Raw genomic sequence first — 18,214 nt, 5'->3', positions numbered from 1 at the left:
GTTTGCCGCTACCTAGTGGCAAATAATGGCCATTATGTTACATTTTCCATTTACATTATTCTCTCTCTCTCTTTCTCTCTTTCTATGTCTGTCTGTGTCTTTCTCTCTCTCTCAGGTGTTTAGTGTGGATGATAAGAAGAAGTTCACTTCTTTCCAATCCTGTCTGAAGAAGGAGATCTCATCAGGCAGATAGAGATATGTCTATGTTCTATCCACAATGCCCAGAAGAAGTACATAGAAGTATTGTTAATGATATATTGATTTGGAGATATACAGTGCCTTGCAAAAGTATTAATCGCCCTTGGCATTTTTCCTATTTTGTTGCATTACAACCTGTAGTTTAAATCGATTTTTATTTGGATTTCATGTAATGGACATACACAAAATAGTCTAAATTGGTGAAATGAAACGAAAAAAATAACTTGTTTCAAATCATTCAAAAAAATAAATAACGGAAAAGTGGTGCGTGCATATGTATTCACCCCATTTCCTATGAAGCCCCTAAATAACATCTGGTGCAACCAATTACCGTCAGACGTCACATAATTAGTTCAATTAAGTACACCTGTGTGCAATCTAAGCGTCACATGATCTGTTACATGATCTCAGTATATATACACCTGTTCTGAAAGGCCCCAGAGTCTGCAACACCACTAAGCGAGGGGCACCATCAAGCAAGCGGCACCATGAAGACCAAGGAGCTCTCCAAACAGGTCAAGGACAAAGTTGTGGAGAAGTACAGATAAGGGTTGGGTTCTGAAAAAATATCCGAAACTTTGTACATCCCACGGAGCACCATTTAAATCCATTATTAAAAAATGCAAAGAATATGGCACCACAACAAACCTGCCAAGAAAGGGCCGCCCACCAAAACTCACGGACCAGGCAAGGAGGGCATTAATCAGAGGGGCAACAAACTGACCAAAGATAACCCTGAAGGAGCTGCAAAGCTCCACAGCGGAGATTGGAGTATCTGTCCATAGGACCACTTTAAGCCGTACACTCCAAAGAGCTGGGCTTTATGGAAGAGTGGCCAGAAAAAAGTCATTGCTTGAAGAAAAAAATAAGCAAACAAGTTTGGTGTTCGCCAAAAGGCATGTGGGAGACTCCCCAAACATATGGAAGAAGGTACTCTGGTCAGATGAGACTAAAATTGAGGTTTTTGGCCATCAAGGAAAACGCTATGTCTGTCGCAAACCCAACACCTCTCATCCCCACGAGAACACCATCCCCCCCATGTTTTTCATTGGCAGAGACTGGTCATAATTGAAGGAATGATGGATGCCTTTAAATACAGGGACATTCTTGAGGAAAACCTGTTTCAGTCTTCCAGAGATTTGAGACTGGCACGGAGGTTCACCTTCCAGCAGGACAATGACCCTAAGCATACTGCTAAAGCAACACTTGAGTGGTTTAAGGGGAAACATTTCTTGGAATGGCCTAGTCAAAGCCCAGACCTCAATCCAATTGAGAATCTGTGGCTCTGTCAGAAGGCGACAGTGAAATGCGGTAGGCGAAGTCAAACGCAGGACACAGAGCTTACTGGAAACGTACTTTACTTGAAAGTAACCAGAGAAGAAAACCATCTCCATACAAGGAGGAAAACAACCTGCACACTAACACTGCCGAAGACGAATACAATAACACACAACACACAATGCACGACAGAGGGTTAAATAGGGGAAACAATACAACATAATGGGGAACAGGTGTACACAATCAGGACAAAACAAGTCAAACACCGAAACATAGATCGGTGGCAGCTAGTACTCCGGGGACGACGAACGACGAAAGCTGCCCGAGCAAGGAGGAGGAGCAGCCTCGGCTGATTCCGTGACAGGCATGACTTAAAGATTGCTGTACACCAGCGGAACCCATCCAACTTGAAGGAGCTGGAGCAGTTTTGTCTTGAAGAATGGGCAAAAATCCCAGTGGCTAGATGTGCCAAGTTTATAGAGACATACCCCAAGAGACTTGCAGCTGTAATTGCTGCAAAAGGTGGCTCTACAAAGTATTGACTTTGGCGGGGTGAATAGTTATGCACGCTCAAGTTTTCAGTTTTTTTGTCTTATTTCTTGTTTGTTTCACCCCAAAAAATATTTTGCATCTTCAAAGTGGTAGGCATTTTGTGTAAATGAAATGATACAAACCCCCCAAAAATCAATTTTAATTCCAGGTTGTAAGGCAACAAAATAGGAAAAATGCCACCATAACACACATGGTATTAGTTCCAGGTCCTTCTTCAAAGGAGCTCAATTTGTAATGAAATAATTAAAAACAATCTCTTTTCAACTAGTTCCTTAGGGATGTGGTATGTTAAGTTAGCTCCTGAAATTTTTTGAGGCCCCCAACACTAACTCTCCTTAGCCTCAGCATCGAGTACAGTGTAGTAATATTTACGCCTGATCAACTGCTACCAGAGCTTAAATCTGCATACATGATCAGTGAGCAGTGTGGTTTAAACCCCTATGAATGTTTCAAAGGAAACACCATACTGCTCAAACAACGTGATGAAACAACAAGGCTGACGCTGGGTCCATTTACCAAACATCCTGATCTGCATGTTTTTACTCTGGGCTAAAATATAAAAAAACATGTTGTCTCCTAGTATATTTTACACACAGCATTGAGTATAGAACATAGCATTCCAAATGGCACCCTATTTCAAATAAAATCAGAGTTTATTCGTCACATACACAGTTTACAGCAGGTATAAAAGGTGCAGCGAAATGCTGGTGTGCTAGCTCCTTCTAGAGTAGTAACAATAAAAAGAGTAAAAAAGTAGTACAAGTAATAGAGGTAGTATGCATAGTAATAAAGGACTGTATTTACACTGTATTTACACATATAAAGTACACATATAAAGTGGGTAGTGTCTTGATCAAGAGGTAGAATAAATAGTATGTAATCCAACAGCAGCGTTGACTGTGTGTGTGTATGTATGCCTGTGTGTGAGAGTTCTGAGTCTGTGTGTGTTTATGGGTGTTTGTGTTTGTGTGTACGTTTGTGTGTAAGGGTTGGATGTGTGGGTAATCAGTGCAAATACTCTCTAAGGTGCAGATAGTCTCTAGGGTGCAAATAGTCTCTAAGGTGCAGGTCTATGCAGGGAGACAGCTAGGGTTAGCTGTTCAGCGGCCTGGTGGTAGAAGCTGTCTCGGAGCCTGTTGGTCTGAGACCCGATGCTCCGATACCGCTTGCCAGATGGTAACAGAGTAAACAGTCCGTGGCTCGGGTGACTGGAGACCTTGACGATCTTTTGGGCATTCCTCAGACACTGCCTGGTGTAGATGTCCTGAAGGCAGGGCCGGATTAATGCAGGGGTTTACCAGGGCTGAAGCCCTTGGCCCAGGCCCGTGGGGGGCCCAAGAGGCAGCAAAAAAAATAATATATATACAGTGGGGAAAAAAAGTATTTAGTCAGCCACCAATTGTGCAAGTTCTCCCACTTAAAAAGATGAGAGAGGCCTGTAATTTTCATCATAGGTACACGTCAACTATGACAGACAAATTGAAAAAAAAAAATCCAGAAAATCACATTATAGGATTTTTAATGAATTTATTTGCAAATTATGGTGGAAAATAAGTATTTGGTCACCTACAAACAAGCAAGATTTCTGGCTCTCACAGACCTGTAACTTCTTCTTTAAGAGGCTCCTCTGTCCTCCACTCGTTACCTGTATTAATGGCACCTGTTTGAACTTGTTATCAGTATAAAAGACACCTGTCCACAACCTCAAACAGTCACTCTCCAAACTCCACTATGGCCAAGACCAAAGAGCTGTCAAAGGACACCAGAAACAAAATTGTAGACCTGCACCAGGCTGGGAAGACTGAATCTGCAATAGGTAAGCAGCTTGGTTTGAAGAAATCAACTGTGGGAGCAATTATTAGGAAATGGAAGACATACAAGACCACTGATAATCTCCCTCGATCTGGGGCTCCACGCAAGATCTCACCCCGTGGGGTCAAAATGATCACAAGAATGGTGAGCAAAAATCCCAGAACCACACGGGGGGACCTAGTGAATGACCTGCAGAGAGCTGGGACCAAAGTGACAAAGCCTACCATCAGTAACACACTACGCCGCCAGGGACACAAATACTGCAGTGCCAGACGTGTCCCCCTGCTTAAGCCAGTACATGTCCAGGCCCGTCTGAAGTTTGCTAGAGTGCATTTGGATGATCCAGAAGAGGATTGGGAGAATGTCAGATGAAACCAAAATATAACTTTTTGGTAAAAACTCAACTCGTCGTGTTTGGAGGACAAAGAATGCTGAGTTGCATCCAAAGAACACCATACCTACTGTGAAGCATGGGGGTGGAAACATCATGCTTTGGGGCTGTTTTTCTGCAAAGGGACCAGGACGACTAATCTGTGTAAAGGAAAGAATGAATGGGGCCATGTATCGTGAGATTTTGAGTGAAAACCTCCTTCCATCAGCAAGGGCATTGAAGATGAAACGTGGCTGGGTCTTTCAGCATGACAATGATCCCAAACACACCGCCTGGGCAACGAAGGAGTGGCTTCGTAAAAAGCATTTCAACGTCCTGGAGTGGCCTAGCCAGTCTCCAGATCTCAACCCCATAGAAAATCTTTGGAGGGAGTTGAAAGTCTGTGTTGCCCAGCGACAGCCCCAAAACATCACTGCTCTAGAGGAGATCTGCATGGAGGAATGGGCCAAAATACCAGCAACAGTGTGTGAAAACCTTGTGAAGACTTACAGAAAACGTTTGACCTGTGTCATTGCCAACAAAGGGTATATAACAAAGTATTGAGAAACTTTTGTTATTGACCAAATACTTATTTTCCACCATAATTTGCAAATAAATTCATTAAAAATCCTACAATGTGATTTTCTGGATTTTTTTTCCTCAATTTGTCTGTCATAGTTGACGTGTACCTATGATGAAAATTACAGACCTCTCTCATCTTTTTAAGTGGGAGAACTTGCACAATTGGTGGCTGACTAAATACTTTTTTTCCCCACTGTATATATACACTACCAGTCAAAAGTTTGGACACACCTACTCATTTAAGGGTTTTTCTTTATTTTTACAATTGTTTACATTGTAGAATAATAGTGAAGACATCAAAACCATGAAATGACACATGGAATCATGTAGTAACCAAAAAAGTGTTAAACAAATCAAAATACATGTTATATTTCAGATTCTTCAAATAGCCACCCTTTGCCTTGATGACAGCTTTGCACACTCTTGGCATTCTCTCAACCAGCTTCACCTGGAATGCTTTTCCAACAGTCTTGAAGGAGTTCCCACATATGCTGAGCACTTGTTGGCTGCTTTTCCTTCACTCTACCGTCCAACTCATCCCAAGCCATCTCAATTGGGTTGAGGTCGGGTGATTGTGGAGGCCAGGTCATCTGATGCAGCACTCCATCACTCTCCTTCTTGGTAAAATAGCCCTTACACAGCCTGGAGATGTGTTGGGTCATTGTCCTGTTGAAAAACAAAACAATAGTCCCACTAAGCCCAAACCAGATGGGATGGCGTATTGCTGCAGAATGCAGTGGTAGCCATGCTGGTTAAGTGTGCCTTGAATTCTAAATAAATCACAGACAGTGTCACCAGCAAAGCACCCCCACACCATAACACCTCCTCCTCCATCTTTTACGGTAGAAACTACACATGCGGAGATCATCCGTTCACCCACACCGCGTCTCACAAAGACACAGCGGTTTGAACCAAAAATCTCAAATTTGGACTCCAGACCAAAGGACAAATTTCCACCAGTCTAATGTCCATTGCTTGTGTTTCTTGGACCAAGCAGGTCTCTACTTCTTATTGGTGTCCTTTAGTAGTGGTTTCTTTTTTTTTGGGGGGGGGGGGGGGGGGGGGGGGGGGCATAGATCAGCTTTAATATTGCAGATAGATTGTAACTTCCATCAATGTAATTGTCTCCATCCCATATATACAGTGGGGGAAAAAAGTATTTAGTCAGCCACCAATTGTGCAAGTTCTCCCACTTAAAAAGATGAGAGAGGCCTGTAATTTTCATCATAGGTACACATCAACTATGACAGACAAATTGAGAGAAAAAAATTCCAGAAAATCACATTGTAGGATTTTTTATGAATTTATTTGCAAATTATGGTGGAAAATAAGTATTTGGTCACCTACAAACAAGCAAGATTTCTGGCTCTCACAGACCTGTAACTTCTTCTTTAAGAGGCTCCTCTGTCCTCCACTCGTTACCTGTATTAATGGCACCTGTTTGAACTTGTTATCAGTATAAAAGACACCTGTCCACAACCTCAAACAGTCACACTCCAAACTCCACTATGGCCAAGACCAAAGAGCTGTCAAAGGACACCAGAAACAAAATTGTAGACCTGCACCAGGCTGGGAAGACTGAATCTGCAATAGGTAAGCAGCTTGGTTTGAAGAAATCAACTGTGGGAGCAATTATTAGGAAATGGAAGACATACAAGACCACTGATAATCTCCCTCGATCTGGGGCTCCACGCAAGATCTCACCCCATGGGGTCAAAATGATCACAAGAACGGTGAGCAAAAATCCCAGAACCACACGGGGGGACCTAGTGAATGACCTGCAGAGAGCTGGGACCAAAGTAACAAAGCCTACCATCAGTAACACACTACGCCGCCAGGGACTCAAATCCTGCAGTGCCAGACGTGTCCCCCTGCTTAAGCCAGTACATGTCCAGCCCGTCTGAAGTTTGCTAGAGTTTATTTGGATGATCCAGAAGACGATTGGGAGAATGTCATATGGTCAGATGAAACCAAAATAGAACTTTTTGGTAAAAACTCAACTCGTCGTGTTTGGAGGACAAAGAATGCTGAGTTGCATCCATAGAACACCATACCTACTGTGAAGCATGGGGGTGGAAACATCATGCTTTGGGGCTGTTTTTCTGCAAAGGGACCAGGACGACTGATCCGTGTAAAGGAAAGAATGAATGGGGCCATGTATCGTGAGATTTTGAGTGAAAACCTCCTTCCATCAGCAAGGGCATTGAAGATGAAACGTGGCTGGGTCTTTCAGCATGACAATGATCCCAAACACACCACCCGGGCAACGAAGGAGTGGCTTCGTAAGAAGCATTTCAAGGACCTGGAGTGGCCTAGTCAGTCTCCAGATCTCAACCCCATAGAAAATCTTTGGAGGGAGTTGAAAGTCCGTGTTGCCCAGCGACAGCCCCAAAACATCACTGCTCTAGAGGAGATCTGCATGGAGCAATGGGCCAAAACACCAGCAACAGTGTGTGAAAACCTTGTGAAGACTTACAGAAAACGTTTGACCTGTGTCATTGCCAACAAAGGGTATATAACAAAGTATTGAGAAACTTTTGTTATTGACCAAATACTTATTTTCCACCATAATTTGCAAATAAATTCATTAAAAATCCTACAATGTGATTTTCTGGATTTTTTTTTCTCATTTTGTCTGTCATAGTTGACGTGTACCTATGATGAAAATTACAGGCCTCTCTCATCTTTTTAAGTGGGAGAACTTGCACAATTGGTGGCTGACTAAATACTTTTTCCCCCCACTGTATATAGCTATTTAAAAATATATACAGTGGGGAGAACAAGTATTTGATACACTGCCGATTTTGCAGGTTTTCCTACTTACAAAGCATGTAGAGGTCTGTAATTTTTATCATAGGTACACTTCAACTGTGAGAGACGGAATCTAAAACAAAAATCCAGAAAATCACATTGTATGATTTTTAAGTAATTAATTTGCATTTTATTGCATGACATAAGTATTTGATCACCTACCAACCAGCAAGAACTCCATCTCTCACAGACCTGTTAGTTTTTCTTTAAGAAGCCCTCCTGTTCTCCACTCATTACCTGTATTAACTGCATCTGTTTGAACTCGTTACCTGTATAAAAGACACCTGTCCACACACTCAATCAAACAGACTCCAACCTCTCCACAATGGCCAAGACCAGAGAGCTGTGTAAGGACATCAGGGATAAAATTGTAGACCTGCACAAGGCTGGGATGGGCTACAGGACAATAGGCAAGCAGCTTGGTGAGAAGGCAACAACTGTTGGCGCAATTATTAGAAAATGGAAGTAGTTCAAGATGACGGTCAATCACCCTCGGTCTGGGGCTCCATGCAAGATCTCACCTCGTGGGGCATCAATGATCATGAGGAAGGTGAGGGATCAGCCCAGAACTACACGGCAGGACCTGGTCAATGACCTGAAGAGAGCTGGGACCACAGTCTCAAAGAAAACCATTAGTAACACACTACGCCGTCATGGATTAAAATCCTGCAGCGCCCGCAAGGTCCCCCTGCTCAAGCCAGCGCATGTCCAGGCCCATCTGAAGTTTTCCAATGACCATTTGGATGATCCAGAGGAGGAATGGGAGAAGGTCATGTGGTCTGATGAGACAAAAATAGAGCTTTTTGGTCTAAACTCCACTCGCCGTGTTTGGAGGAAGAAGAAGGATGAGTACAACCCCAAGAACACCATCCCAACCGTGAAGCATGGAGGTGGAAACATCATTCTTTGGGGATGCTTTTCTGCAAAGGGGACAGGACGACTGCACCGTATTGAGGGGATGATGGATGGGGCCATGTATCGCGAGATCTTGGCCAACAACCTCTTTCCCTCAGTAAGAGCATTGAAGATGGGTCGTGGCTGGGTCTTCCAGCATGACAACGACCCGAAACACACAGCCAGGGCAACTAAGGAGTGGCTCCGTAAGAAGCATCTCAAGGTCCTGGAGTGGCCTAGCCAGTCTCCAAACCTGAACCCAATAGAAAATCTTTGGAGGGAGCTGAAAGTCCGTATTGCCCAGCGACAGCCCCGAAACCTGAAGGATCTGGAGAAGGTCTGTATGGAGGAGTGGGCCAATATTCCTGCTGCAGTGTGTGCAAACCTGGTCAAGACCTACAGGAAACGTATGATCTCTGTAATTGCAAAGAAAGGTTTCTGTACCAAATATTAAGTTCTGCTTTTCTGATGTATCAAATACTTATGTCATGCAATAATATGCAAATTAATTACTTAAAAATCATACAATGTGATTTCTGGATTTTTGTTTTAGATTCCGTCTCTCACAGTTGAAGTGTACCTATGATAAAAATTACAGACCTCTACATGCTTTGTAAGTAGGAAAACCTGCAAAATCGTCAGTGTATCAAAGACTTGTTCTCCCCACTGTATCTATTCAAATATCTTGCATATCTCATTTTCCATCATTATCAATGAATATGCGTAATAATGTCAGCAGTTCATGCGTAGGATCTTAACCTATAACCCGGATTGCCATTGTATTACATTACATTTTGACAAGCAATTATTATTTTAGCAAACAATTATTGTGTTTCATCCTATATTCTCCCTAACATCCTTACCCCCTTGCAACAGATGTGGGATAAACACACACGCACATACTCTAACACACTCAAGGGGGTGTTACATCCCAGAGCCCAACTCAAGAAAGGACCTGATTTACGAATGCATATACAAATGCATATACAGTTACAGCTGTTTGAGAAAGCATGCAAGATTGAGCAAAAATGTATTTGATTAATCTATTTAATCTATGTCAAGTCCTAGGTGATGGAGGTCAGATCCACCCTCTTCACCTGAGACACAAACACTCTGGTCCCCCGTTGTAACCATTTTTCCCAAGCCTCTCCTTGCAGTCAGACCTTTGATAATTTTGAGCAACCTGGGCCACAATGATTAGCCCCCTCTCTGATTGTCCGAGTGTGACCCCCTCCCCATGGGTTACTGCAGTCAGTGTTTTCAACACTGCCACTACCTGGGTGGGGGTACCCCACCGGAATCCCCACCGGCTAGGTACAAGGTCGTCAAGGTTCTCATTAGCAGCTTTGAGAATTTAATTGTATATTATTATATTATGCTCTCCCATCAGGAGGCTCTGGCTTTGTAGGACCAACCCTGCCAGGGGTCCTTTATGGACCTGCTGTGCGGTGCTGCTCAAGTAGGTCTCTGACCGCATTTATTTTCTGTTTTGGCTGCATTTAGGTAATTCACAGCAGGTCCATAAAACAGATGGGGACTTCTCTTTGGTGTATGGGTCGCTCAGGTGGGTGCCCCCTCTGTTAGTAGGTTGACACTACATTATAACTCTAACACCGTTCACACATTTATACTGTATTTGGGGTGAAATCCTTTAGTCATTATTCTTAAAATACAAATTAATCTATCAATCCACCCCTTTGACTAAATGTTTTCACACTCAGGACAAATGTATTTACAAGCATGATTAATCTCAGAGATTAGTTATATTTATCTACTTCCAATCATAGGTCTTCTTTTTAAGATTTTCCCTATGACCTTCATACGTCAGAACCAATAAACGTTTCAGGGTCAAAGTCCTCGTTATCCCCCAAGCCTGGAGGATCGTATTTCCCACTCTCCTGGTCAGAGTCCGGAGTCGCTCCATCTCTCATCATTTGGTGAGATACTGCATTCACCAACGCCTTACTCACCAATCCTCGGACACAGGGAACAAAACAACAACCACATAATACAAGAATACCCATACAAACGCTGACCGCCCCTAAGATGGTGGCTGCTATGGTTTTCTATTTACCAAACATTTCATCAAACCACCCTATCCTCGATGTACTAATTTCTGAGTTCTCCGCTCATTCTTCACTTAGAGCAGTTAATTCTGCAAGAGCTCTGGTGACCGTCCCATCCGGTGTGGTGTTGTTAGGGATAAATGTGCAACAATGGCTTATCATTCTATAGACACCGCCCCTTTCTGCCTGATCTAGAGCCAACCTATTTTCCTAAGTCATGAGTGAGATGGCGGATAATTGTTCAGAGAGACCTTTTACTGCATCCCTAGTCTGGCCAATAAATCGTTGTTGGTCGTAATAGATATAATTAATCCAATCCACAATTTTGTTTATTGTCACCCACCAAAAGAACGTGGTAGTAAATCCTTCCCCTAATTCTTTCATAGCTTGGTATCCATCCGATACCCCTCTTGGTATCCCATTCGCATCCATCTAAATAGGGCTATTCTCCTTCTTGTTAAAACTCCTCCTACGTCTGTTTAACCCTTTCCTTGGTTCCTGTTGACTAATTCTAACTAGCTGAATCAGTAGAACCAGGGCACACGTATCTAGCCACCCTTTTGGTATTCTCTGCCTTATACTGCCTTTACTGGCACACGCCTACCACCCATCGGTTAAAGGGGCTGTAAGGTTCAGAATTCTCTCCTGTGCTTCTGAACTTAAGTCAATCACATTACTACTATCTCCAATTGATAATTGGTGATGTCTTTGTTTCTCTTTACCCCCCATCTGGATGTTCAGTCCCGCCCGGTCTCATACCCCCGTCCCCAAGTGTGTTTAAACACTTGAGTCTAGGAACAATCCGCCGTGGGGGCCGAACACGAATATAATGGGATTTTATAATCCCAAGTTGTTTATTGACATGTACCCCACCCGTTGGCTACGTCCCTAACCTTTATTTTGAATCCTACAGTCTGCCCTTCTCTGACTCCCATTTTGTAGGCCACTAGTCCTTGACGGTCAGTATGTCGGGTCGCTTCTCTTCTCTTTTACTTCTTAACAATGGTAAGGGCATAGCGTAATTGGTGGTGGATCTTGACATATCAAGACCATTGCCGAGACTATGATGCAGCTCAAGTCACCCCTATTCCCAAAAACCGCCAACCCTCTCCTGTCCTCAGTCTTTCTGCTTGGTATTACCCCATACTCACACCCTGAGAACACACTACAGTGATGATAGGTCGGGGTAGGAGATATTCGTTAACAGAGGTGATCCCCAGACCCTATCGGTCCAGTTCTTCTCTCTAACTCTGCATGTGTTCAGTGGTGCTTGTATGTGTTCTTACCTTTTTGCAGTGGGTAACGTGGACCCAGGTTGCTCTTTCTGCTATTCTAATGGCAAAGGCAGTGACCAATATAACCTGATAGGGCCCTTCCCAACAGGCCTGCTTCCAGTCTTTCTTCTTTAGGGACTGGATGCTCACCAGTCACCTGGTTAGATAGAGTGGGTCACCTTCTCCTTTAGTTCACCTGTGGGGCACAAAACCTCTGACATACCGGTGTGGTTAATAACTACCTTCTCACATTTTCTGCTAGGGTGCTCTTAATGTCTATTTCTGCCTGCTACGGTCCTCCTAACTCGGGCATTCTATATGGTCTACCAAATCCCTTCTCCAATGGCAATAACCCTTCTTCATCTGGAGTTCTCCTGATCGTCATTAATACTATCGGTAGACCTTGTACCCCATTTCTTCCTGCTCTCCTGTGTGTTTTCCTTAACCCCTCTCTAATCATACCATTCACATCAGTATTCTCTTTCTAGACTGTATCTAAAAAAAATTTTTTTTAAAGTATTTTGTCCTCTCCTTCGTATATTTATTTTTTAATCCTACCACTACACTCTTCCCCCCTCTTGACACATGGTTTTGCTCATGTGTCAATATTACCACCTACCTAAACAATCACTTAGGTAATATTGGTAATTTATCATCCAATTGCCATCCCTTATTTATTTTTGAGACTGTCCCTTGCTTCTTTATTGCTCCTCCCACTTCCTTTGTCTTTTATGGCGGCTAAATTCGACTTTCATTCAGTTCAGAATCAATAGTAATCCAATCAATCAATCCCTTATCTTGTAAAAACACTCATGTTTAGTTCAAACTCTGTTCTACCCCGGCTCTCCCGGGCTTGACCTGAAGACTGATGGTTGGACATGACAGGTTCATACTTAAATCTTTCAAACCTAACACAAACCCCCCTTCATGCTGTAACAATCAAGAAGATAGCAAAGGAGAGACAAAGGTTTTAGCCTGAACTCTGCTCAACCCTGGCAGATTTTTCCTCTCTGTTTGAGGAGAGAAGCAAAAGGCTCCCTTCTGCTTTCATTCACTGATAACGTAGGACAGCCATAGGACTTAAGTAAGAGAGCAATTCGACCTTAGGTCCCCTTTCACTTCACCCACACACTGAAATAACCCAACTAAGCGCTCCGCCTAGCAACAAAGAATTAAAAAACTCTATGTTCGTGATTAACCCAGTTATATCTAATAGTCCACTAAAAAAACTCCCTCATCACCATCTTTAAATCACGACTAATGTCATATATCCCTCTTTACTCTCTACCATTTGGGTAAAATCCCTGTTATATGTAGGAAAAGCTAAGACTGTTTGGGAAGTGAGCAACTTTTTTATCTTCATAAATTGTTCCTCCTCCTCAGAGTTCCAAATGATTTTACCATGGGCTGCCATTGCCTTCCCATAGATAAGATCACTTAATTTACCAGTATGCAGTACATAATGGTGTACCCAAGCTCTACAGTAGTCTATCATTCCCAAAAAGCTCATCATTTGTTTCTTGTTTAACGGTTTTGGTACTTCAAGTATAGAAGAACACTTCACAACACTTTCTGTATTTCGTCTCTGCATTTATTCCTTAACTCATCCTTCTTCATCTATTTCTGGACAGCTAGTCCCTATCTTAAATTCTCCTATCCAGCTTCCTATTATTACTATCTTCCTGATCTTATTACTAAATCAATGATCTAGGCAATAGCTGTTTCGCATTAGATTGTGCCTTCCTCTGATTACTGCAACTCATTGCATTAATTTAGTTTCAAATACCAACTTGTTGTTTATTAAAGCATAATAAAAATGAAATTTAAATGACAACATTTGATAATATCTCAACTTACTTCTATCCCGTAAAAGTAATCCAAGATTAGTACAATTGACTAGCAACAGGTATCCCTCATTCAGGGAAAGCTCTCTTCCTCTTCTGTTATTTTATGGTTCAAATCCTATTATTACCTAATTGTAATCTTCTTCACACTTTTCACAGTATTATAAATTACCCTCAACTTGATAAAATAAACCATCCCACAGCATAGTAAACACCAAGTCCTCATGACATCCAAGTCCCACAAGAAATCATGCACACTCCAAACTCAGTCAAAAAACGAAAAACTCCATAAAATTCACTGTGTGTGCTCCTTTAAGACCCATCACCTATGAACTGTTGAAAAACCCCTAAATTCAACATAACAACCCCCTTTAGAAACATCATACTAGGTGTGTTGTTTTTTATTTGAAAAACCCAATTGAAAAACAACAACCAAAAATAGCCAGGCCCCACTTAATTTGGTAGCTCCCTTTTACGACCTAAATACTCCCCCTAGCCCTGGGCAACATTCCAATGAGATAAGATAATCTCTTTCTCCTGGTTATACATTTTGTTAACCTTCAATTACCATCAGTAATCTAAAGATGGTAAGTACACACAAAACATGATACAGATATCCCCAGTCCTAACTCATCAATAATCGTTTGTATCAATCTAATTCCTCATAACTAATCTCACAATGATTATTGAACCCCTAAATCTACTCCATGTGATCTCATCTCAAATGATCCATTATCAATTATTTTACCAACACCATAGGAAAATATGTCTCCCCTTCCATTGTTCCTTTTGCCCCTGTAAATATCATATTTCATTCATTAGCCAATACAATCACATACTCCGTGTAAGTAAGATATTATATTTTTTCCAAGGCATTCCCTTAACATAATGCCATCAATCCTGGATATATATAATACCACGTTTCATTAAGTTCACTACACCTTCTAATATAACCCTATAACCCCTTTCTATTAATGTAATCATCGCAACCTGTTGCATTGATGTTTTTAAAATATAAACCTATTGTTTAACAACTTCATACTTATAACCAATGTTTATTCAATCCATCATCCTAATAGTCACAACTATATCCCATTGTTCAGCGTACCATAAACAGATTATCGTTTTAGAAATCACCAATTATTTTCATACACCACTGGTGTTACCCAACCTATACAATAAAGTAATAACCATTAGACTTTGTCAAAGAAATGCTATTCATTCAACTATTAAAACTTCTGCTCAATCTTAGTCAAGCAAGTACAACTCTTTTACCCGGGAACTAGAACCATAAATTATTTTCCTTTGTCCTCAACTTAAATAATTTTCACAGCTCTATCGCAATTTCAGTTCGCTTTTTAATTTCTTTAACTGTTCTTTCTGATTAGGCCCTAATTAATAAAACAAATACTTGCTATTGTTGATAAGCATACATTTAATTACATTCCTATCATTTGAACTATGTACTGTCTCTCTCTCCCCCCCCCCCCCCCCCCCTGCTCCTTCCTACACAACGGGTGAGGCGCGGGGACCTGCCCTAATCATCTTCCTTCTTAGGAAATAATGTCATTCGTACTTGTAACATATTTTCATAGACCTTTCTAGAATATTTCTAAAGCTATCTAATTCAACTTTTCACATTTCTCAATCCACGTAGTAATCTAGGTCCATAGCCCCAATGCGAAAGCTTTACCCACTGTCCCTACCTGGGTTCCAACCAGGGACCCTCTACGTACATTGCCAGTCACTCTACAAAATCTGCGATTCCATTCAACATCACCATACCAAATACTCAGTAGTATCCGGTTACCACCCATACCAGCCGTTGAATTCACTCATACATATGCCATTGAAATGCCCAATAAACCATAATAGTTCAATGGAACCCTCTATTGGCTTATATTATACATTACTTCTATAACCACATTAGTTATGGTCCGATTACCCATTAAACCTTATCACATGATCAAACAACGGCACAACCTTAAACTCATATGGGGCGGCAGGTAGCTTAGTGACCAAGAGTGCCGTGCCAGCTACAGAGAGGTTGCCGGTTCCAATCCCCGAGCTGACCAGGCAAAAAATCCGTTGATGTGCCCCCGAGCAAGGCACCCAACCCCAATTGCTCCTGCAAGTCGCTCTGGACAAGAGCGTCTGCTAAATGACCGCAAATGTAAATATTCTCTACTTTCTCACCCATGATGTACGTCTACGTTTGGGTGAGAAAGTTCATACGTATATATCGTTAGAAATGTATAGGTACCTCTCAAATAATCACTTCGTGGTGTTTTTAGCCAATTCTTAATCGACACAAATCACTTCTTCAAACATTTTACCCGTGGAACCAAAAAATAGACTGTCATTTCCCGGACACTGCCCTTTCCTTTATCTCTGCAGTCGCGATGGTTATGACCTGTTTTGTTACAGTATTTACACGGGGCCTCACACTCTCTGGCAAAATGACACTCCTTGTTACAGTTAAAGCACTTCCTCTTATTTCCTCCCCTATTCTGCCTCCCTAATTTATTATAGCTCTCTAATCTCTTCAACTCTCTGTGTTTAGCCCTTCTCAACTCTTTCTCCCTATCCAGTTCTACTCTTAGCCTGCCTATTTCCTCTCTACTCTCCCTGAGTTCTGTAAATTCTTTCTGTAAAACTTCCCCCTCTTTTTTCTCTTTACTGGCCTCCCTCCTCTGCCCCCCTTCTTCCCCCTCTTCCAACATTCCGGCTTGGCCGTCATATGGTGGGAGAGGGGCGGGGACCAGTCCTAATTTTCTCCTACACATGACAACGTTATCATCTGGGCTTTCTTTCCAAGCCTGCTCTGCTAAAACTCGATATAACCTTTCTGCCCTCTGCTCTGGGGGAGGCACTGAAACCTCAATTTTTACTTCATTTTCTCTCTGCATAACTATTTTTTTTATTTTCTGTCCTTCCTCTCTCTTCCGAGCCTCCAAAAGCCATACTCTCGCTGTCTCTAGCCCCTCCCCTCGCTGTTTCTTCAAATCCGTTCCACAGTTTATATGCATCTGCCTAATCATAGCCTCTAATTTCTCCACATCGAGATGCCCAATAAATCCATACCTCTTCTCCCAAATGGATCCATAAAACATATTTCTTCGATCCCTTCCAAACATATATCTTTCATCCCCCGTTAATTCTCGGACCTCTTTAGAATATTTATTTCCCATGGTAGAAAAATAAGAAATCCCCCCGTTTAGTAATAATTCAATCAAGAATCATTTTCTTTGGGACTTATTATTTGGTGCGACTTTTGAGCAAATGTTTATGATCTGCTTTTGTAATCAACCATTTAAATGATCCAACCAGTAAGCCAGAGTTTTTTAAGACACCAGTTTAATGAAACGGATGGGATCACCATTTTTTCTCACGCTACCTATTTTAGTCCCTTCCTTGAAACAATTATCACGTATTTCGATGGATCATTAGGTCTCACACGTATACAACCTTATATGATTTTTTACTAACACTATCCGTAACCCAGAGGTCGTAACTGCTCTAGTTTTATGAAATAGACAGAGTTAGAGTAAATCCCCAGTTGTTTATGACTCTTGACTTGTTTAATGTGTCTATCTCACATGATGATAATTATCTCCCTTCCTGTTTATATTGTAAACACTGTACCCCGTACAATCTCAATATTAACTAGTTTATTTTGGTAATGGCCATTTACCTAGAGTCATTTCAGACCCCCTTCCTTCCTTTTAATTCTCTAATGAGATTTTGGTAACTATTCTCTGCCCTTCACAATAATTACTATTATCATACAAGTTGAAATGATTTCACAAAAACCATGAATAAAAATTACTGACCTTCTCCTTGCAGTTGAGATTTAAATGATTTTTCAGATCTCGTCAACGTCTTTATCGTTCATAAGGTTCATCACCGGCCTGTTTATAACCTTAACGTCAAAGGCCAGGTCTATTCTATACGGATGCTATCATCCGCCCGTGCACGGTTTTCGGTGTCCTCAGAACGATAAAGACGCATTTTGAGCTCTGCTCGAAGGACCATTTGTCACGAGAATTTCTATCTCTAATTAATCAAACTTAAAGCTTTGAATAATTCCCAGAGGGTGTAAGACTCTGGTTTAATCATGAATTAAACGAAGGTCCACAACCGGCAAGAATGATCTGTATGTTTAATCATGGAAAGCTCTGCCGCCCAAAAACACATATACAGCTTTATAGCCCTTGACACAAAAAGGAACTTTGCTCCGCCCACCATTAGGAGGTTTTTAAAACAGTATCTCTGTCACGGTGTCAGTGTAATGCGGTAGACGAAGTCAGGCGCAGGACACAGAACTCAAAGAAAACGTATCTTTACTAAAACACGTAAAGAAACAATAAACCTCCACGCAGGGAGGAATAAACCCGCTCCCCAACGACATCCGAAAACAAACAACAAACATGCACAGAACACACTGGGAGCCACAGGGTTAAATAGGGGCGGAGTAATTACAAGATGGGCAACAGGTGTGAAACAATCTGACAACAACAGGTAGACATAGAA

Source organism: Coregonus lavaretus (genome assembly GCF_964263955.1).
Source record: "Coregonus lavaretus genome assembly, chromosome: 32".
Taxonomy (NCBI): Eukaryota; Metazoa; Chordata; class Actinopteri; order Salmoniformes; family Salmonidae; genus Coregonus; species Coregonus lavaretus.
This window is presented reverse-complemented; position numbering follows the sequence as displayed.